Below are 24,051 nucleotides of genomic sequence, written 5' to 3'. Positions count from 1 at the left end.
AGGAGAGAAGTGCACAACTGTTGTACAAATAACTGAACAAATTTAAGATAATGTGAGATTACTACCTTTAAAAAAAACTGTTCATTTTGGATTCTTTTATTTCTTAACTGTACATATTGTTGTATTTGTGGCTGTCTGTCTTATTTGGTACGGAAACTATGTTTGTACAGTTTGTCCTATCTCAGTTATGACAATAATATGTATCCAGATTACCTAACATGACACATCCTCACAAATAGCAAAAAAGAATATAGTTTCACTTATTGAAACAAGAAAACAATGAAATTCGTAAGTGCAACTGTAAATGCAAATAACAAAGAGTAAAAACACAATAAGAAATAAAAAGATGATCAATCTGTCCACCTGTATCTTTATTTATCACTTCACAACTAGTTTCAGAAGGCTACCTATGTCGGCATGTGCCTATCTAACAAGATGAAACATAGTAACTGTTTGATACTAACATTAAATCCCACTAATATTAACTATAATAAATGAAAACAGGCTATGCTGAAAACCATGCAATAGTCAAAACACTCTCATAAAGTGTAATCAAAGCCAATCTTTGATGAAATAGTAATTGCAGTAACTGTAGCAAGAAAAAACTCTTTAACTGATGAGAATTGTTTAAAAACTGCTGCAGATGCTGCAATGTTTTATTAATGTTCATGTGCCCCTGAAAGTACTTAACAGCAGCTCATGAGAGCAATAACTAAGGAGTATATTTCTCTTAAAATACAACAGTTTAGACATTACAATATTAAGAAACACCATTAAATTAATGAAACTACCTCATATACATTTGTATGGGTTTACAGTCCCTAACTCCAATTGCCTGCAGTAACGAGAGCTCAAAAGAAAAGCATATGTAAGAAAAGCAGCTCAACAGTAAAGAAAAAGGTAACATAATGTACATTCAATGCAAAAGTGTGACCCCTGACGTAGAAACGTAAACAGTAAAAACAAAAAATATAAGCCTGCCAACAAGCATGATCAGGATTGCAAGAGCTTCTTGCATTAATTAACTTCATCCACCCCAGTCACAGCCTATAGTGGAAGTTGCTGCTGCTGAAACTTCAGGTTAATGAATAAATGTTACCCCAACTAACCTATTGTGGTGAACATCTGAAATTCAATAAAAATCAATTATTAGCCAGTTGATGGAAAACACTATGATTGGCCCCTCCCCCTACAACCTGTTACAATCAGAGCATGACATTTACAACAAGAAATTCATGTGTACAAAAACTTTTCCTGTACAAAAAAAGACAGACAGTCACACGTACAACCAAATGTGGAACTAAGAAGTGGGAGAATTCATTTTTATTTTGCTCAAGATACCAATGTCAAATTATCATCCTCTAACTAATATCAGCATGACTGATTAAATGTTTTTATGTCTTGGGAGTACTGGAATACTGAAACAGTATTATATATCCACTACTGAAACATGCTTAATTTCCCTATCAAAGCCAAACTCTGATTTGCTGGATTATGTTTACCAATGCCCCTGTTTCTTAAACCACAAATCTAAGTTTTGGAATAGCGTCTTTGGTATTTTTCTCCTCCTACACCCCTAATCTGCACATTCCATCACTCCAACAACATAAGTGTTCGTGTGTACAAGAAGTACTTTTTGTGACAGATCCAGGCAATTCTTATTTTTATGACAGTGTGTGCTGTCAGTACCCTGATGGTGTGCTGTGTATGTGCCACAGTAAACTGCGTGTTCTGTATTAATATGTTAAATGCTGTATTAGAGATACGACAGGCTTGACACTTTTTTCTTCATTTAACTATAAGAGACAGAACTGCAGTAAGGGAGAAGTACGCTGAAGTGCAAAAGAAACTGGTATAGGCATGCATATTCAAATACAGAGATATGTAAACAGGCAGAATATGGCACTGCCATCAGCAACATATAAGATAGCAAGTGTCTGGTGCAGTTATTAGATCACTTACTGCTGCTACAATGGCAGGTTATCAATATTTAAGTGAGTTTGAACATTGTGTTATAACCAGCGCACAAGTGATGGGACATAGCATCTTCGAGGTAGCAATCAAGTGGGGATTTTCCCATATGACCACGTACCATGAATATCAGGAACCCGGTAAAACATCAAATCTCCGACATCACTGCGGCCAGAAAAAGATCCTGCAAGAACGGGACCAACAACGACGGAGACCAACAATGACGGAAGAGAATTGTGCAACATAACAGAAGTGCAACTCTTCTGCCAATTGCTGCAAATTTCAATGCTAGGCCATCAACAAGTGTCGATGTGTAAACCACTCAACAAAACATCAGCAATATGGGCTTTTGGAACCGAAGGATCACTCGTATACCCTTGATGGCTGCACAACACAAAGCTTTATGCCTTGCCTGGGCCCATCAACACTGGTATTGGACTGTCAATGACTGGAAAAATGGTCAGACGAGTCTCACTCCGAATTGATGGACGTGTACGATTATGGAGAAACCTTATGAATCCATGGAGCCTGCATATCAGCAAGGGACTGTTCAAGCTGGTGGAGGCTCTGTAACGGTGTGGGGTTGGGGCATGTGCAGCTGGAGTGATATGGGACCCCTGATACATCTAGATATGACTCTTACAGGTGACACGTATGTAAGCATCCTGTCTGATCACCTGCATCCATTCATGTCCATTGTGAATTCCGATGGACTTGGACAATTCCAGCAGGGCAATGTGACACGCCACACATCCAGAATTGCTACAGAGTGGCTATAGGAACATTCTTCTAAGTTTGACACTTCTGCTGGCCACCAAACTCCCCAGACATGAACATTATTGAGCATATCTGGGATGCCTTGCAACGTGCTGTTCAGAAGAAATCTCCACCTCCTCCTCCTCTTACAGATTTATGGACAGCCCTGCAGGATTCATGATGTCAGTTCCCTCCAGCACTACTTAAGAGACTGATCAAGTCCATGCCACATCATGTTCCGGCACTTCCAGTGCTCACAAGGGCCCTACATAATATTAGGCAGGTGTACCACTTACTTTGGCTCTTCAGTGTATTTGTACACAATATGAAAAAGAAGATGGGAAAACCTCATACAAACTCTGAAAATTACTGAAATCAGAAGAATAAAAAACATAGTTAACCTCTAAGTTAACATTTATTAGCATATGGATTTAACAGTTGTGTGTTTTCTTAAGGCTGATTTTGTAGATTTTTTTCTATTTGTAAATAAAACAGCAAAATGATAAAACTGATCTTCATAACATTATCCTTTCCCGTTTGATCACATGCAGTTCTATTCTATATTTTTATGATTTGTCAAAATATCTGTTCTACACAGATAATAAAAGTTAACTTCTTCCTGTTACTTGCATCCAAAGCACACACACTATGAGTGCAATATATGCAGTAAGCAAGCCCCTGATACTAAGGGCAGTTGTATTTTTATTACGCCAAAAGGCTATTTCACAATCACAACAACTCCCAATATCTCTTCAAGTGAACAATCCTTACTGTGGAAAGCTCAAGCACACAAACTGTTGTTATTCAATAGCTACAAAGATACATGTCAATCAACCAGTGTCACAGCAAACACACAATATTTCATCTTATTTTCTTATGTGTACATGAGTAGCAATGGACTTAGGTCTACATAAAATTTCTTGAATAACATGGACTGAAAAGTCCACAAAGTTTATTACAGTATCTGATAGAACAGTGATTCATACTGCTTGTTTCTGATGTGTGGGAACATACTTCCTGTAGATAATTACAACTGAGCCTTTGTCTGCCATGGTTCTCACATTAAGTCACAGTCCGAGGAACACAGAGACCTTGCCACAACACTTTACTTGGTCCTGAAAGTGTGGGCATTGCCAGTGCAAACTCTGCATTCAGATTATGTAGCTCCTCTGTCGAAGAACTACTGAATGAAAGTGCAGTGGATAAACACATGCTTGCTCACTATCTACTCAAAAATATGAAGTAAACATCTAATTTTACTGCTGGTGGGCATCTTAAATCCCTTCAACACATGGTCAATTACAGTACATAATTTGCCCCTTTTTGTGCAAGACTTACGTAAAGTTGTGAGAAGTGAAGGCTTTTATGAAAGCTACCATTATTTTGAAATTATGAGCAGCTGTTCTTAAGCATGTCTTGTTGTTGAACATCTTTTTACAGGAACTTTTAACATGTGCACCACATATTAGCTAAGAAGTAGGCAGGGTAAACTATCAATCTGACTTTGAATAAGCAGCATCAGCAATTATGACAGGGCAAAGGATCTCAACTTCCATCAGGTCTAGAGATGTATAATCTATGATTATCAGTTCAAAGTCATTGTTAGTAACACCTAGAAACCATTCTCTGATATTATTCTCAGTGTTACATCCTACATTGTACAGAACTATAAAAATGTGTCTTTTTTTCAGGTTAGGTGTATCCATTTACAGGAAATTAGCCAATAATTTTATATTAAGCTATTTTATCATTCTTTTTCTGGATGTATTGCTGGTGAGGTTATTACAGAACTTGAATAATCAGCAAAGATAATTATTTCCACTTTATCAATTTAAGTTGGGAACAAGAAGCCATAATTTATCCCCAGTTGTTTATTTTCACCTTAGGGCATAAGCTTTCCACCACAGGGAGTAAGCATATACAACTCTCTGGTTCCTCTTACTTAAACATGAAGTAACTCAGTTACAACTTACACCTTCAATATCATTATATCAAACTTCATTGAAAAATATATTACGAGTTGCACATGCAAATGCATTAGAAAGGCCACAGAAAATTTTTGAAATTAGTCAATAAATATTTTATAATTAGGTGGTTACTTGGGATATGGGGTTTTCTCTGGAAAGACCCCTATAGAATCAGAATTTTGATAACTCAGAATCGTACTTTCTCACAGATACACAGTCATTCTCAAATACATAACATGTTTCCCAGATTTTATGGAAATAAATGTAAGATTTACCAGTAACAGTGCTTGAGTGGGTGGTAGTGAGTGGGTACATGGGGTAAGGTTTTACTAGGGGATGAGTGAACAGGCAGGAACCTTGGTGTAGCGATAACGGTTTGGAAATGTCATAGTCTTGTCAGAGTAAAGTATTGTGGTATTAAAGGCTCAGATGTACTGGGTAACAAAAGGGATGCTTCCATTTTTTTGGAAGTATGAACTGTATTAGTCACAGAGTGAGAGGAGGATGCTGCCAGATAGATCTGTTTGTAAATACGATTTGTAACATAGTTGTGGGAGAGTAAAGTCTGGGAGATTTGATCTAGATGTTGAGATTTTGTGGTGGAACATAAATGTTTGCTGCGGTTGCCTAGGCCATAGGGAAGGTAGCACTTAATCTAGAAGGGGTGGCAGTATCATAGTGTAGGTAAGCAACAAGAGTGACAATTTGGTGAATAGCTGTACAATGTAGATCCTCAACTAATGACAGTGGCTGTAGGCAGCATACTGTCAAAGCGAGATAGTAATCACTGTAAAACAACCATCATCATCATCATCATCATCATCATCATCATCGTCGTCGTCGTCGTCGTCGTCGTCGTCATCGTCTCCTTCCAGTGAGCCAGGTAGGGGTATGCCTCCACTGATTTCTGTCCTGTTATAGTTTTTCTTTCTCAACAGCATCCCACGTTATTCCTCTCCTTTTGAGATCTTCATTAACCTGGTCTGCCTGTCTCTTCCTAGGCCACCCTGTCAGTCTTTTCCTGGTATCTACATCTCCAAATACTGATGTGAAGTTCAAGTTGGGTGCATTTGCTTCACTTGACCTAGCCACTTCAGTCTCTCAATATTGATTCTTTACTCCAGGGTCAAGGTCATGTGCAGGTCTCTCCTTCCATATTTGTCCCTGACTCAGTCTCTCCTGGTTTTTTGTTGAGCTGATGTAAGGAACCCAGCCAACAAAGCCATACAAAATTTACGTTTTACCAATCAATAGCATAAAGCTTACAAATGATTGCAGATACAGGGTGTTCCTCAAAGAGTCGTCATGCACATTCTCTCCACTATTTCGGAAGATACTAGTGATTTCATTTTTGCAATTTGTAGTTGGAGTCAGCCTGAACGAATACTGCTCATCGAATCTTTTATGTGATACCCAGTGTCAGTTGTCCCCATTAGAAACAAAATCATTATTAAAGTGGAATCTCACGTGTCTATTCAATAGAGTGGTCCCAAAGCAGTCTAATGTGATACTTGTTTAATTGATATGAATTAACAGGGACAGGAAAACATGAAAAAAGACCAGTTCTCCAATACTTACGGAGCAGCACTGCTGCATGGCAGTAGCAGTCAGGGCGGTACTGTCATTGCTTGTACACTGGCCATTCTTCATGTTTCACTGTCCCTGTTAATATACATTGATAAAGAAAAGATAACACTAGACTAACTGGGGACCGCGCTATTGAATGGGCACGTAAAATTCTCCCTTAAGAATAATTTTGTTTGTAATGTGAAAGACACCGATGCTTTCCATCGACTTGGGTGTTGCGTAAAAGACGAGATGAGTAGCATTTGTTTGGGCTGATTCCAGCTATGCACTACAAGAATAAAATTGCAAATATCCCCCAAGGCACCAGAGAAAAAATGCCTGACGGCTCTTAGGATGGACACCCTGTACAACTATAATTTGCCAGGTGGTGCTATATGGTTTACAAACTTAAGAAGTTACCAAACAAGTACAGCATAACCTTGGTTCAATTAGATGATTTACATACAGTCCTTGACAGTGACACGTAGAGATGGAAAGAAAGAAGGGAGGAAGATTAGGGTGAAACATCAACTCAAATAAAAGGTCATTAAAGCACAGGTTCTGAACGGGAAAGGCAATCACAATCATGTCTTTTTCAAAGAAACCACCCAGTATTAGCCTTAACTTGGGAAAACCAGGAAAAAGCAGACCTAGGATAAACAGACAAGGATTTGAACCACTGTCATCCTGAATCTCAGGACTCATATAGAATCAGGAAGAATGGAAGCTACATTTAATGCAAGTTGGCATTAAGGTTCACACAGCCAAATGAGACACCATAAACCATATATGGTGAGCTGAGCAAAACATACAAACCTCAGTTGAAGCACACCGGGAGACAGTGCTGCAGAGGCTGGTTGAACGCTGCAGTGGTTCATTAGGAGTGGTCCTATTTGAGGTGTATGTCCCTGCCTTTCTGACCTTTAAATTGACTTAGCAGACAGTTATAATACTGTTTACTGTAGACTTCAAACCAAGGTGCAATTTGCAATTTTTCACATACAAAAATCAATATCAGAGATGAAAGCTTCATGTGCAACTATGCAATTACTTCAACAACTTAAGTGTGTCCACAGGAACTGATGGCTTGAAGGGGGAAAAAAAACATTTCATGACAAATGCTTTTTTTTTCTTTGTGAAACGAGTTATGTCCCATAAATTTTATTTAAATTACATCATTATAAAAACCAAATGGAAAGAGGATAATAAAGAAAGTCATTCTGTCAAAACTTAAGAGAGGCCACAGAAGAATGGATGAAGGGAGTTACGCGAAGTGTAGAGAATGATGTAGTTGGAGGAAACATACAGGGTGACAATTACTGAACTATATGAAACAAAATCGTCATAACTTGTGAACAATTTGTGTTTGGATGTTCAAACTGCATGGTTGGCCGTGGGGCACGATGAGAATTAGTATGCACATGCGCGCTTGCCTTAGCGATGAAGCCCACCTTCATTTGGATGGGTTCATCAATAAGCAAAATTGGCACATTTGGGGAACAGGCAATCCACATTTTGCGATCGAGAACTCTCTTTACCCTCGACAGATGACTGTGTGGTGTGCAATGTCCAGTCAAGGAATAATAGGTGTCATATTCCTCGATGGCACGGTGACTACTGAACAATATGTGAAGGTTTTGGAAGATAATTTCATCCCCATTATCCAAAGTGACCCTGATTTCCACAAGATGCAGTCCATGCAAGATTGAGCTCGACCCCATCGAAGCAGGAGAGCATTTGATGTCCTTAAAGAGGAATTTGGGGACCGCACTCCGGCTCTGGGGTACCCAGAGCCACTGGCATGGACGTCCATTGGCCGCTATATTCTCAAGATCTGAACACATGCAACTCCTTTTTGTGGGATTATATTAAAGACAAGGTGTACAGCAATAACCCCAACACCACTGTTGAGCTGAAAACAGCCATTCAGGGGGTCACCGATAGCACAATGTTCCGACACCTCAGCAGGTCACATAGAATTTCGCTATTCGTCTGCGGCACATCATCACCAATGATGGTAGGTATATCGAACATATCATAACCTAAATCCGAGTATCTTTTGTGATGTTTGCATGTTGAATACAGAGTATGCAAACCGTAGTTTTTAACTAAAATACGTTTCCTTTCATACAGTTCAATAATTGTCATTCTATATATAAAGCATATAGCATGACAAAATCACTGCAATACAAACTTAAAACAATAAGAACTGTGATAAAAGATAAGAATGGACAACTATTTACTGATAGTTACGATATCTTAGAACTCTTAGATGGAATAACGTGAAGACATGTATTATGGTGAGAAAGCGTTGGAAATTGCAGATTATCTTGAACGTTAGAGATGGCAGACAAAGATAATAAAGGACTGATAATCACACGAGAAAAATTTGATCTAGTACTTCAGCAGTTGAAAGATAAGAAAGCAATAAGGTCAGGTGACATATTATTAGAACTTCTGAAGGGAATAGGAGGAAACCTGAAACAAGAATTGTACGTTATCACTGTAAAACACTATACTAATGCTGGAATTGTGGAAGACTTTACTAAGAGTGGGACCGAAGAAAGGAAATGTCACCGATTGTTATAACTATAGATCACTAACACCGCTGCCGAATGCATCAAAAATATCCTTCAATGTAATTAAGAACAGGATCAGAAAGAAAACTGAAAAACATACATCTCAGGATCAGTTTCATTTCGCAGAGCATGAACATATATATTAACACTACGAAAGAAAGAAGTCAGCAAAACATTTGTCTGTAGTGATTTATCTTATGTCTTAATGAATAGGATATACAATGCTTGGTACCAACAGAAATGTGGATGTGTAGAAGGATGCTGAAAATAAGCTTAAGAGAGTAAAGGTAGAACGACTGGGTAATCAAGTAAGCAGATGACACGCGGGAATTGATCACTACCATATGAAAGAAGAAAACAGAGTTCACTAACCACACAATGTTTCACATCGAATTCTCGAAGATCATATCGGAAGCCCTCCCCCTTTTTTTGTGAACAGACTTTAATTCAGACAGTACGCTGAAATGAAACCTTCAGTGGAGGAGCGACGAACAGCATGTAAAACATGATGATGTGGATAATAAAGCAGTCAACTGACCAGGCATCTATCTACCTACCTATCTATCTATCTATCTATCTATCTATCTATCTATCTCCTTACATCCAAACTTAAACATGCTCACTAACTTTATTTGCTCGGCTTGGTACTACGAGCGAACGAAATGTACTGTCAATTTACATTTGTTTCATTTCCCGAACCCTGGTCCAATCACTAGTTCAATCTGACATTCTTCATGACCAGTAAACATCAGATTATTTACAGGATCGAACTTTTGTGCATAACAGCTTCAGATTTCTGATTACTTCTTAAATGGGTTAATGTGTTAATATTTGACGTTAAGCATGTAAGTGAGAAAAAGTTTGGAAAAGATCTGAGATGGTGTCTCAAGTGTGCGCTAGTACTCTCAATATCAAACACTTGATGGGTACATTCTGGGTAATTAGCGCTCTAGTTTGTCACACATCTCGATGTTTATGACGCCATACCTCCTGAACCACGTGTCGTACCATTCTGCAGGTAAATTCAGTGCTATATATTAAAAAACTACAAACCCATCTCGAAAAAAGCACCTAGTGTTAAGTGTTAACCCAGGTTTCGGCGTAGATAACTAAACTATCTTCAGAACAACAATAAAACCCACAAATGCCTGAGAAGACCTTTTTCTATGATTAAAAGAACACCATAGCTATACATTTATAAACGAAAACCTTTTAATCATTGACAAAGGTATTCTTAGGCACTTGTGGGTTTTATTGTTGTTCTGAAGATGGTGTAGTTATCTACGCCGAAACCTGGGTTAACACTTAACACTAGGTGCTTTTTTCGCAATCGAGGCGGGTTTTTAGTTTTTTAATATATTAACCAACGATTGCTGACGCGCTGCGATGTTGAAGGTTCTTAAATTCAGTCCTATATGTGGACACTGCCTGCAAAATGTGTTGCGCATACAGTAAGCAAAAAAGAAGACATAAACTGCAACGTCAGGTCTGATGCGGCAGTTTTATTGGATAAACAGCGAAAATGTGGTACCTAAGTGATAATTTTGGGGCTGGTGATCAGAAATTTCTCTCAATCAAAAGCGATATGTAAACACCATTCCCCTAATGAAGTTTTGTCGTTATACTGATTTCGGCCCGTCGTCGTAATCTAAGACACTGTGTCACTCGATACAGGTGGAAACTGGCCATTCTCGGCAGAGTTCTCCAACCCGCCGCCCTTACGTAAGACCGCTTGTAGATGTGAGTTTCAAATTTGCCGCGTAGCTTACTACGTAACATATGAAAACACCGCGGCGACATGAAACTGACGCAATGCATTATCGTTCAGTGACGTCAGTTAGAGAAAAAAATTCCTCCCATTTCCATGACTTTTCCTGCCCTTGTTGATTCAAACAAAGTTGATTTTTGAAATAAATAGGCTGTTCGAGGTTTCCTAGAATTCTATAATTAATATGGAAGTCACTCTATTATAAAAACTGTGCTGTCGAAATTCATCGTCTGTTACAAGCCGAATATTGCCACGTAAGACTGACAAAAATTAAAATTTAATTTTTCGCTTGAGGAATAGTCTTTAAAATAATCTAGGGCACCAAAAGGAAAGGAGGAAACGGATTCTTGGCAAACTGCGAAAAAATTGTGCGGAAACTGAGATCAAAACAGAAATTTTCTGTCATAGTACCTACAGCTTAATATCCCTAAGTAACAAATCACCACTGACATTATCGACGAGAGAAGAAGCCGACAACATTCACTAATGAAAATTGAAAATATAGAAAGTATTCTATTAAAATAACTAACTATCAACATTAGAAAACTCCTGGGAATGGACGCCAACAGCTTCGTGGAAATCTACCCACACATTCGCATCAAGCAGATTTCATTATGATGCACAAAATGTTTCAGTCGCCCGCGTACCGAAACGACAGAACTGAAATAAAATTGGTTTAACTCTGATACCTAAGACGTAGCACTTTTCAGAATTTTCCCCTACTTACCGTTCGTGAGGATAAATGTCTCATTTAACAATTGGCTGCATTATCAGCCTGTAAAAAATATGGACAACGTGTCGCTATCAACAGTGTCGGTAGTATGCGTAAAACAGGTCCTTATGTAGCTGTGTGTACTGATCACATTCCAAACACATAGCAACATAGGATTTGGGGTCGAATAATTACCGCTCCGTAGCAAGCTATGAACTCACACTGTGCTGTGTGTCTACATCCTGAGTCAGACGTTTAGCATACCGCACTTGTGAAACACTCGTCGCCGCTTACAAATACTCGAAACGCCTACATTTCATTCGCTAATTTCGCGAAGACCTCCAACCTAGGTTGCTGCTGGTTATGATGATATTAGTATCAGGACGTTCACCGGGATGGCTATGAAGCTGTGAAGTCCGGATGTCCTTTGTGACTGCATGATTTAAGTTTTTCAACGAGCGTTAAAGCTCGTAATTCACGTGATATTTCTCCGTTTTTCGGTCCATCAGTTAATTTATAGATATAGAGAACAAGTGCCAATCTTCAATTCCCAGTCTCTGTTGTTCCTTCCTGTTTTAAATATATCTTTTACATCTCGAATCCGTTTGAATGTTGTTCTTTTGCTTTCTTTCTTTCTTTGTTTTGTCACTGCCTTAGAGTTTTTTCCGTTTTAATACTTTCTCCCGAAATTCGCTACTTCTGCTTCTTGGCATCTTTATTTCAGGATGTTGCTGTCTTCTCCCAAAAGACCTCTGTGTATAATATAGTGCCATTCGTGTAAAATACGTCATGTTTTCCACATAATTTGTCAGATTTTCTATGATATACGAGGTCTGTTCACAACAGTCTCCTCCACAATTCAGACACCGCTCCCAACGTCATTTCCAATTTCGGAAACAGTCTTCGTACGCCTCTTGCTGAATCGCGTTAAGTGCCGTCTGCGAATTTCCTTTTGTCTCGTCTATCGTTGCAAATCTTTTTCAACTTCGGAAATAAAAAAATAAAAAAAAACGCAGTAGCAAAGTCTGGGGTAAGGAGGACGAGTAAGCACAATGATTTAGTTTTTTGTGCAATAGTCATACACCAACAGGGATGAATGTGCAGGTGCTATGAATTTCCTCAACACATTTCAGGCCCTTTCCTTCACACATTTTCCCGCAGGCGTCGCAGCACGTTCCGATAGTACCATCGATTAACAGTTTGCCCCCGTGGCACGAGTTCATGATGAACTAATCCTTCAAACTCAAAGAAAACCACCACTTGGCTTTGAGGTTGGGTTGGGTTGTTTTGGGGGAGGAAACCAGACAGCGAGGTCATCGGTCTCATCGGATTAGGAAAGGACGGAGAAGAAAGTCGGCCGTGCCCTTTCGCAGGAACCATCCCGGCATTTGCCCGGAGCGATTTAGGGAAATCACGGAAAACATAAATCAGGATGGCTGGACAGGGGATTTAACCATCGTCCTCCCGCATGCGAGTCCAGTGTGCTAGCCACTGCGCCACCTCGCTCGGTCCATGACGCGACAAGCTTTTCTGTGGTCTTGGAGAACCTTTTCCGACCCACTGCGAAGATTGAATCCAGGTGTTATGCTCATAACCGTAGGTCCATGTCTCATCATCAGTTATGATTATCTTAAGGAACATCTCGTTCTCATTTGCGCGATCCAGAAGCTCTTCACAGATTGTGAGGAGGTCTTTCTGATCTTGATCATGAACCGTGGGACGAACTTGGCGGCAACACGATGCAGTCCAAGATGCTGTGTCAGAATTTCATGACATGATCCAACTGAAATGTTACATTCTTCTGCAATCTCTCGGACAGTCAATCTTCGAGTGGCACGCACAATTTCGTCGACGTTACTGACATGTGCGTCCTCGGTAGACGTCGAAGGGCGTCCTGAACGAGGGTCATCTTTAACTTCCATCCGGTATTTATAAACCGTGTGAACCTTTCGTAACGTCGAGTAGGTTTAAGCACTCATCACCGTAGGCTTCCTGCATCATTTGGTATGTCTCTACAAACGTTTTCCTGAGTTTCACGCAATATATAATGCAGACGCATTGCTCTTCTAAATCTGCCATCTCAAAATTCGCAAAATGTGAGAATAACGTTCAACTCAATACAGCACTGAACAACAACTAATATATATATATCATCATTTAAGACTGATTATGCCTTTCAGCGTTCAGTCTGGAGCATAGCCCCCCTTATACAGTTCCTCGATGATCCCCTATTCAGTGCTAACATTGGTGCCTCTTCTGATGTTAAACCTATTACTTCAAAATCATTCTTAACCGAATCCAGGTACCTTCTCCTCGGTCTGCCCCGACTCCTCCTACCCTCTACTGCTGAATCCATGAGTCTCTTGGGTAACCTTGCTTCTCCCATGCGTATAACATGACCCCACCATCTAAGCCTGTTCGCCCTGACTGCTGCATCTATGGAGTTCATTCCCAGTTTTTCTTTGATTTCCTCATTGTGCACACCCTCCTGCCATTGTTCCCATCTACTAGTACCTGCAATCATCCTAGCTACTTTCATATCCGTAACCTCAACCTTATTGATAAGGTAACCTGAATACAACAATGAAACTTCCGGCAGTTACACATTAAACACAGGCGTGTGCAGGGGTGCCAACCGTATTTCGCTCAAACACACCACTGGCGGGAAATTACGAATGTTTCGGAATTTTTTGAACATACCTTTTATTCCATCATTAGCTCTCATTCTGCTGGATTCCGTCGGCACATACATAACCGTCGCAGAATTTTTATTATAATCCTCCACACGTTTTTTCATTTTACATAAATGCAGTGTTAGCAAGATACATCAATGCCAGTTTTGCATCTTTTTTTACTCTCGTATAGCAATGTCACATCGTCGGCAAAGACTATACAGTCTGCGGCAGTGTTACGCATATCTTTCACTCGATCTATACACCTCAAATACCCATTGGAGTTTCCACTATCCGGTCACGTCATCCAGAAGCAACCTGAGCATAATCGATGACAAGCGACCTCTCTAACTCCTGTCATTATCTCTAAGTTTCCCGACAGTGTTTCGTTGCCTGACCCTTGCAGTTGTAGCTTCCAATGCGTCTCTTCCTAATCTATCGCGTGCAGTGCTCTCGCACGAAGGACATTCAGTAACATATTCCTGCCCACACAATCGTTACCATTTAGTAACATCCACGAAGGTCACTGTCCTGTTTACATCTTTTCTACGACGGTCTTCTAATGAAGAGTCGAAATGTCAAACTTTCTAAGTGCCAGATCTCACATTTTATCGGCAGAATCAAAAAACAATGCATCTGTTTTTGTGTACAGCTAATTTGTATCAAAGAACTGAGAAGGTATTCTGATTCTACAGAATATGTTACTCACGTCACCCAGGGTCGATTCCAGAACATTCTTCGATACATGCGACGTATCATTTGGCGCCCCACCCTTTCTCCCTGCTTCCCTCATACATTCGTTGCCCTTCTTTGGGCTTTTCGTAAGTCCTTTAGAAACAGATCTAAATCAAGTGTACGTAGAAATATATTATTTCCTCTACTAATTATGATACATCCTGTGCACAAATTTGCACTTAACATGGGCGTCTCTGCCCCCATCTCAGCTTGGTTCCACAAGCGGCCGCTCGTGTCGCTTGGCCCTTAAGCCACCACTTACATCACCTCACCAATGTAAACAATAAGACAAATTACAAAATAAATAATTTATTAAGAACGGTCTAGGATGCCATACCAAGGAATTGACTGGTTCTAAGAGCCAAGAAGACAGGTTTTCTTTCAAGTGCCATTAATACTAAGGCATTACCTTTTATTTGTGATGGTACAAGAATAGAAACAAAGCTGTAACGTTTTAACTAGTATAACTGTGGCTAACAAAAACCATCTCTTATTTCTTTTTAACTTTTTTAGAGGAGAATAACAAAATTAAATTCAAGTTAAAAGCCTTCCGTACTAATTCACGTTTCTTAATCTCGAGATCACGTGTCGCGAAGTATACTGTAGAACTCCCGGTGCTGTTGAGAAAGAAAAGCCTTTTCATAGCACTGTTCGCTTCTCCAGATTTTCTTTTACTTTTTTTGAAACCCAAACTGGTTCCTTCCACTACTAGGATGTTTTACGGATACAAACACAAGCTTCCATACATTCTGTTTACGGCACAAGCTTCAACTGAATGGATAGACTGACGCATCATGGCGCTTGGAACTCCAGAGAGAAGCACAGTTTGGCGCCATCTACACTCCTGGAAATTGAAATAAGAACACCGTGAATTCATTGTCCCAGGAAGGGGAAACTTTATTGACACATTCCTGGTGTCAGATACATCACATGATCACACTGACAGAACCACAGGCACATAGGCACAGGCAACAGAGCATGCACAATGTCGGCACTAGTACAGTGTATATCCACCTTTCGCAGCAATGCAGGCTGCTATTCTCCCATGGAGACGATCGTAGAGATGCTGGATGTAGTCCTGTGGAACGGCTTGCCATGCCATTTCCACCTGGCGCCTCAGTTGGACCAGCGTTCGTGCTGGACGTGCAGACCGCGTGAGACGACGCTTCATCCAGTCCCAAACATGCTCAATGGGGGACAGATCCGGAGATCTTGCTGGCCAGGGTAGTTGACTTACACCTTCTAGAGCACGTTGGGTGGCACGGGATACATGCGGACGTGCACTGTCCTGTTGGAACAGCAAGTTCCCTTGCCGGTCTAGGACTGGTAGAACGATGGGGTCGATGACGGTTTGGATGTACCGTGCACTATTCAGTTTCCCCTCGACGATCACCAGTGGTGTACGGCCAGTGTAGGAGATCGCTCCCCACACCATGATGCCGGGTGTTGGCCCTGTGTGCCTCGGTCGTATGCAGTCCTGATTGTGGCGCTCACCTGAACGGCGCCAAACACGCATACGACCATCATTGGCACCAAGGCAGAAGCGACTCTCATCGCTGAAGACGACACGTCTCCATTCGTCCCTCCATTCACGCCTGTCGCGACACCACTGGAGGCGGGCTGCACGATGTTGGGGCGTGAGCGGAAGACGGCCTAACGGTGTGCGGGACCGTAGCCCAGCTTCATGGAGACGGTTGCGAATGGTCCTCGCCGATACCCAAGGAGCAACAGTGTCCCTAATTTGCTGGGAAGTGGCGGTGCGGTCCCCTACGGCACTGCGTAGGATCCTACGGTCTTGGCGTGCATCCGTGCGTCGCTGCGGTCCGGTCCCAGGTCGACGGGCACGTGCACCTTCCGCCGACCACTGGCGACAACATCGATGTACTGTGGAGACCTCACGCCCCACGTGTTGAGCAATTCGGCGGTACGTCCACCCGGCCTCCCGCATGCCCACTATACGCCCTCGCTCAGAGTCCGTCAACTGCACATACGGTTCACGTCCACGCTGTCGCGGCATGCTACCAGTGTTAAAGACTGCGATGGAGCTCCGTATGCCACGGCAAATTGGCTGACACTGACGGCGGCGGTGCACAAATGCTGCGCAGCTAGCGCCATTCGACGGCCAACACCGCGGTTCCTGGTGTGTCCGCTGTGCCGTGTGTGTGATCATTGCTTGTACAGCCCTCTCGCAGTGTCGGGAGCAAGTATGGTGGGACTGACACACCGGTGTCAATGTGTTCATTTTTCCATTTCCAGGAGTGTAGTAATGAATGTTTTCAACAGTTTCTCCACGATTTCGTCGTTGGAACGAGAAAGGCTAGGAATACGGAACGGAGTAGGTCTACTACGAACACACTGAAAACGCTTTTTTAGAATGTTTAACATTTCCAATCTTCAAATGTGCTTTCTGTACAGTCTCTCCCCTTTCGGAAGGCTTGAATAGAGCTGTACTTCCACCGGATTTAACCCCTTACAGCCGGACGTCGCGAATTCGCAACATACCCATTGCGACTCACAGGTGGAAGGGTGACTCTTCCCGAGCGCCAGTGCCGGTAGGTACAGATTCTACACGCAGCTACCAACGCTTCCGGCATGTGCTGTTATTTCCTGAGTATTTCGGGTACTTCCACAGTGACATAATTTTTAATTTTTTCCCATCCATGAAGAAATTTATTCACGCTTTAAGGGGTTAAAAACATTCTCCAGAGTATCTTGTATGCGAAGTTCAACAGTGAAATAACTTTGTAGTTAATCAGTACCTTTTTGTCATTGGTATTGGAATAATGATGGTTTGTTTAAGTCTTTTACAGTAAAATCGCCGCAGTTCCCAATATTCGTAAATATGTGTTTATTATCTGTCTGTAATATGCGCTGTTCCAATATTCAGACGTAGCAGTTACCTATGCTATTCTCATCATTCACAATTTGCCACAATGCATGATAAATGTGTTAGTCTGATATCACCGGCTTATAAAAATTATGTAATACCAATGGTATAAACAACGCAGACTTACGCACCTCTAAGAACACAGTCTTACTGAAATCATTTCTAGCATTCGGCGACAGTGATAGTAGTCAGCAACGTGAACTCATTTTCAATAGAACACCGCCGCGTATATGAACGCGTCAAGTCGTAATATGGACCAGTGTGTCGGACGCTACTGCAATTGGCCTTTATCAGTATGAATTATAGCTCATTTTACAAAGTGAGGTGGTCATATGTACTGCACGATTTTACTGAACTGACAATGGTTGCAGAAAGCTAAATTCCCCATTAGGCTTGTACGGATTCAAACTGGGGAAAAGGTATCAGATGTAGCCAACAGTCATCTTTACTGACGTCAAACCAAACTGTAGACCAGTTTCTAACTTCGATATACGACGACCATTGAGCAAAGTGTCTGCGGTATTGGTTAGGGGAAGGGGTCACGTCCCATCGACAAGATCACTTCATAACTCATGACAGAAGCATTCCTGGAACGATTTAGGGAAACCAGTGGAAACACGAATCGGTGTGGCCGCATTAGCACGTGAACCAAACTCTTCAAAAATGACAACTGTTTTACAACTGCGGTATTTCAGATGCCAACTATCAACAGGAAAAAACTTCGAAATGATAACGTATACTAAAGACCCTAACGCATACTCCTCTATTAGATCTAGGTTGAAGTTCCAATCTGATAGAAAACACAATGCTTCGTAGAAAGATGTTTAAGTTAACAAGAAATGAGATAGCCCAATATTTTTTATAGAAACGTTATGGAACTTGTCTGTGCTATTACAGAATTGGAAAGAAGAAACATAAAACGTAGCATTATCTGCTACGGATCGCTATAATAACCGACATCTGACATCACGAACGGCAAAATTTTGCTGGTCTCCAGCAAGGCCGAACCGCACAGACCAGGGACTCACAAGCCAGCGTTGCAACCCGAGACCGTGACAGGCTCCCAAGCGTCGCCAGAGATGCCCTCCATATCCGCTGACGTAACCGCGTCTCGTTGCGCACAGTGTGCTGAGATTCCTCTGCAAATCGCGTTATCCCTCACACCACCAAGGAGACCTTAAGGAGTGGCGCTCTCTGTACATTTTTAGGCCAACTTCGTAAAGCAGCGCAACGCAATTCTCAAAAAATAAATAAGTAAATAACTAAACAAACAAAACTCTGAATAAAACACTGCATTTAGAAGGCTTTCAATGCCGAAGAAATAAGAAATCGGGACCAACATGGACAAAAGAAAGGAAAAGACAACATGGGGAGAATATGAAGGACTACTGGAAAAACAGAAAACGACAAGGAAAGAAGAGGAATTCAAGTTGTTACGCGATCTTAGCTGGTCAGTACGAAAATTAAAAATCTCGGAAATATTTGCTTTTGAACGTTAGAACTTCTTCTTGCGCTGTTAAGTAAACATTAATTTTGTAAATTGAGGACGCAGATGGCGGTAGCCGAGAGTGCAGCGTAAACGACTGTTAATTGTACAGTGGGTGCTTCAACTCACGCTAGTAGCAGTATCTTTTTTAAAATTCCATAAACAAATAGAAACGTTAATTAACGAATTAATTAATCAAATTTTTAATAAAAGTTATATTTTTAATTACTGGCCCTTTGAAAATAAATTAAAATTTCACACAGACATGTGAAATGGCTCATTGTTAAATGTAAAAATAATATACATAAATAATAATATTCAGTCTCTAGAAATAAAAAAAAGTATTACGTTCTGCGTTTTGTACCAAATTTTAAATTGTTATGAAACCTGGAACTTTCACACAGTTAATTATTAAAAATAAAAACATGTTATTTTTCTTAAAACAATGTGAGTGAATATTTAAATAGCTTTCCTAATAGTTAATAAATTTGAAATTTACATAAAAGTAAAAAAAAAATTGCTACAAGCAATGTTCGAACCAGCGACTTCACGATGACAATACTTTTACATGGAGCATTCAGCTGCCTTTTTTTTTTTAATTAAAAGATTTATTCCTATGAAAAGCAATGAATGACAACATTGTACATGTTTGAGCAAAACTTTCGTCAATTATATTGATAAATTACGTAATTTTTTTTTTTTTTTATAGCGCTTGGGGTCGGCCAGAGTGGCCGAGCGGTTCTAGGCGCTTCAGTCTGGAACCGCGCGACCGCTACGGTCGCAGGTTCGAATTCTGCCTCGGGCATGGATGTGTGTGATGTCCTTAGGTTAGTTAGGTTTAGGTAGTTCTAAGTTCTAGGGGGCTGATGACCTCAGAAGTTAAGTCCCATAGTGCTCAGAGCCATTTTTTAGCGCTTGGGACTCTAATCTTCATTGGCTGTTTTTCCGAGTTATTTTGTCGCAGCGCTTTAGGAAATTCACTTCCGGGCACTGATGTCTAAATTCTGTAAGTATGAATAAAATCGAAGACGGGCAGTCGGTAACGCCCTCTTGTAAAATACCATACGCTTCCAAATCTCCTCTGGTAAGTACAGACTGAGAACATGAGAACACAGACAAAGTGTATGTTGCAGAACGTTTACCTCTCCGAACGTCTGCGGTTCATCGTGGAACGGAAACTTCTCTGAACTGTACCTACATTTATCTTGTGTCGTTTGTCAAGCAATATGGTCAATTTTTGTCAGTGGTGATAGAGGAAATCTTCAATGGATTCTCTGTAGTACGAAGAATAGCATACATGCGGTAATGATACGAAAGGACTGCTTTAGAAGTAGTGTTGAAGTGTCTCTCCCCAGCATGGAGCTAGCCGTATTTGTGAAATCTTCCTTGGGCACTTGAATCTTGACTGTGAATCGTTCATGATCGGAAGACCTCGGTTCGCTAGCATTTGCGTCTAGCCAATGCAAACTTTATCTAAAATTACTTTGTGTCGTACTGTAGCAGCATTACGTAACAACTGTCGTGCACTGGCTTTGTCAGAACAGCAGTGGAACCAATGACAGCAACTCATTACCCTGAAAGTATAGCGTATGCCAGTATTAAGCCATCTCCAACTTTGCCGCCCGGGCTTAGCCGAGCGGTCTACGGCGCAACAGTCATGGACGGTGCGGCTGGTCCCGGCGGAGGTTCGAGTCCTCCCTCGGGCATGGGTGTGTGTGTTTGTCCTAAGGATAATTTAGGTTAAGTAGTGTGTAATCTTAGGGACTGATGACCTTAGCAGTTGAGTCCCATAAGATTTCACACACATTTTGTGAAAAAGTCTTCAGTATAAATTGATCCCATTCAGTTAAGATACGTATTAGTGTACAACACACTAATGATTACCTCACGTCTTACATGCCTGAACCCCTTCTCTCGATACACGTGACTCACTGACAATCTTCAACACACATGCTCCTTTTTCTAACTAGTCGCAATCTACAACGCCGCTCTCGTTGAATGCTAGCCAAGTTTCCCATTTTGACTCATCTATGTTTGGCCCACTGCGTACACGTACACACGAGACTAGATAGGATACACAGCTAATTTAATATTTCCGTAAAGAGGGACATCTGCGTGAATGTACACCAAGCGAAAAGTGTATAATACATCAATTATATAACCACTGATATGTTTCGATTTCACGTTCACTCCACATGTCCGAAGTGAAGTAACGTAATAAAACCTATTTTGATATACAAATTAATCAAAGAATAGTCATAAACAGGCAAATGTCTGATTACTAAAGCGCATAAAATAACTCCGTGCACTATTGAACAACATCGACAAACGAGTTCACAATATTTAATAATGCTAACCCCCACTACAGCACTTACGAGGAGCAGAGACTGAATAAAACCTACATTATGCGATATTAAAATATAATCCGTACAACAGTTAAATCAGCGAGAAATTTGTCGACGGAGTAATAGCAGTTAGCCACCAGTAAACTGAAGTGTTTTGTTTAATCGTTAATAATTAACAGAAATTTTTTATTGGTGTAAGCAGGCTGTTGAGAAACTATGTTTCTGAATAACTGAGCCTTTTTTTTTGGGGGGGGGGGGGGGCAAAGTAAGTAAGAGAGAGAGAGAGAGAGAGAGAGAGAGAGTGTGTGTGTGTGTGTGTGTGTGTGTGTACAGGATAAGAGCTACGTGCAGTTGCTCAGTAGAAGAGATGTGTTTCACGGTAGCAAAGATGTAGTAGTACTCGTAGCTCTTAAGGTATGCACTTCAGAACTCTTGTTTAATACACATTTTTTTTTCTTGTTTTGGTCCGTAATACCTCCTCCCGAAATTTGGTAAGCAAGGAACTTGCAGCAGAAGCAATCCACTGTCAGAGGTATCCGGAAGATTTTCGCTTATAACTTTTAAATTGATACATTCATCCCTGAAAGATTGTAATCTCATCACTGTATTACTCTTTATCTTGTCTTACAGGGTGACAATGATTAAACTACACACTTCAAAAAAAGTTTTGTATCACCTCGGTTCCGAGAGTTCCGGAACCTATACAGAAAACTGGAAATGAGATCAACATTAAACATAATTTGCGCCCTTTTTATTGCTCACGGAAACCATACATTGCATGTTGTACCACCATACAGCGAGACCTTCAGAGGTGGTGGTCCAGATTGCAGTACATACCGGTACCTCTAATGCACGTCCTCTTGCATTGATGCATGCCTGTATTCGTCGTGGCATACTATCCACACTGGCATTGTTGGTCCAGATTGTCTCACTCCTCAACGGCGATTCGGCGTAGGTCCCTCAGAGTGGTTGGCGGGTCACGTCGTCCATGAACAGCCCTTTTCAATCTATCCCGGGCATGTGACAATGCGGACGCGATTGAACCGCGGTATTGACCGTCTAGGCATAGTTGAACTACAGACACAACACAAGCCGTGTACCTCCTTCCTGGTGGAATGACTGGAACTGATCGGCTGTCGGACCCCCTCCGTCTAATAGGCGCCGCTCATGCATGGTTGCTTACATCTTTGGGCGGGTTTAGTGACATCTTTAAAACAGTCAAAGGTGCTGTGTCTGCCGGCCGCGGTGGTCTCGCGGTTCTAGGCGCGCAGTCCGGAACCGCGCGACTGCTACGGTCGCAGGTTCGAATCCTGCCTCGGGCATGGATGTGTGTGATGTCCTTAGGTTAGTTAGGTTTAAGTAGTTCTAAGTTCTAGGGGACTGATGACCACAGCTGTTAAGTCCCATAGTGCTCAGAGCCATTTGAACCATTTTTTGCTGTCTGTGATACAGTATCCACAGTCAACGTCTATCTTCAGAAGTTCTGGGAACCAGGTTGATGCAAAACTTTTTTGATGTGTGTATATGAAAAAAACGTAAATTTCTCACAAACTACGGTGTCCACACTGTGTATTCAACATGCAAACGTCACTACAGATATTCGGATTTAGATTATGAAATGCTCGAAATGCCTGACATCATTGGCGATGATGTGGCGCAGATGAATAGCAAAATTCCGCGTGACCCTGCTGAAGTGACGGAACATCGACGTTCTTCATGACCTCCTGAATGGCTGTTTTCAGCTCAGCTGTGGTGTTGGGGTTATTGCTAAACACCTTGTCTTTAACACTTTCGCACGTGAGCCCAATACTGACCTGTGCGCCCAAATAACTGAGCATTTTTCACGATTTTTAGAATTCTTTAACTGTTTAAGCTGTAATGCTAGAGGTAAAAACTTTTTATGTTTTTGCAGACTGATGTGCCATCTTTATGAAGAAATAGGTTGTGGCAGGAGAAAGAAAGAAACAAAAATTATTATTATGTATTTTCAGATTTTGAAAAAAGTCAAACATTGAATGTAACACACACGATTTGCTTTTGTGTGGTATTCCCTGAAACACTCCGGTATACATAAAGCGACATTACACTCCTGACACCACCAACATGTCTCTTTCCTTTGTGACTTGCCAGTCTGTGCTTTGCTCCTTTCTAAAGAAACTTTACAAACCCGTGTGGGGGTTTGCTTTCTTCTTCGTCGCTGGGACCTTCTGTACAAAATGCCTTCCCTTCAGTCTGTCATTGACTGGACTATTTACAGGTTCAGTTTCCTTGTGTACTCTTTTCACAAGAGACTCGCCAACCTGAAGAAGACATACCTTCAGACTATATTTTTTCCTGTTTTCAGCATGGCTTGCTTCCTGTACAAGACATATGCATTTGTGAGACATCACAAACATGTGAAAAAACCTTTTTCCACCATTTGAACTGCTTACTGCCAAATGGATAGTAAGCAACCATCTGATCAGAACGATCCACTCCTGTTTTATAACTATTGTAGTCCAACACTACATCTATTTTCATTTTGCTGATGCGGCCCTGTTTAGTACGCACCGACACTTCCGACATAGTGGCCTTGTGACACGTTGAAAGCATCAACATCCCTTGTAT

The 24,051-nt window shown here is 41.1% G+C and overlaps 1 protein-coding gene across 1 annotated transcript in view; it reads right to left on the bottom strand.

The window, feature by feature from the left end:
- The window catches only part of LOC126095741 (tyrosine-protein kinase CSK), a 234,352-nt gene that overhangs the window by 87,226 nt on the left and 123,075 nt on the right, over positions 1-24,051 (bottom strand). The window lies entirely within an intron of this gene.

Source organism: Schistocerca cancellata, chromosome 8, assembly GCF_023864275.1.
Source record: "Schistocerca cancellata isolate TAMUIC-IGC-003103 chromosome 8, iqSchCanc2.1, whole genome shotgun sequence".
NCBI classification, from domain to species: Eukaryota; Metazoa; Arthropoda; class Insecta; order Orthoptera; family Acrididae; genus Schistocerca; species Schistocerca cancellata.
This window is presented reverse-complemented; position numbering and strand designations above follow the sequence as displayed.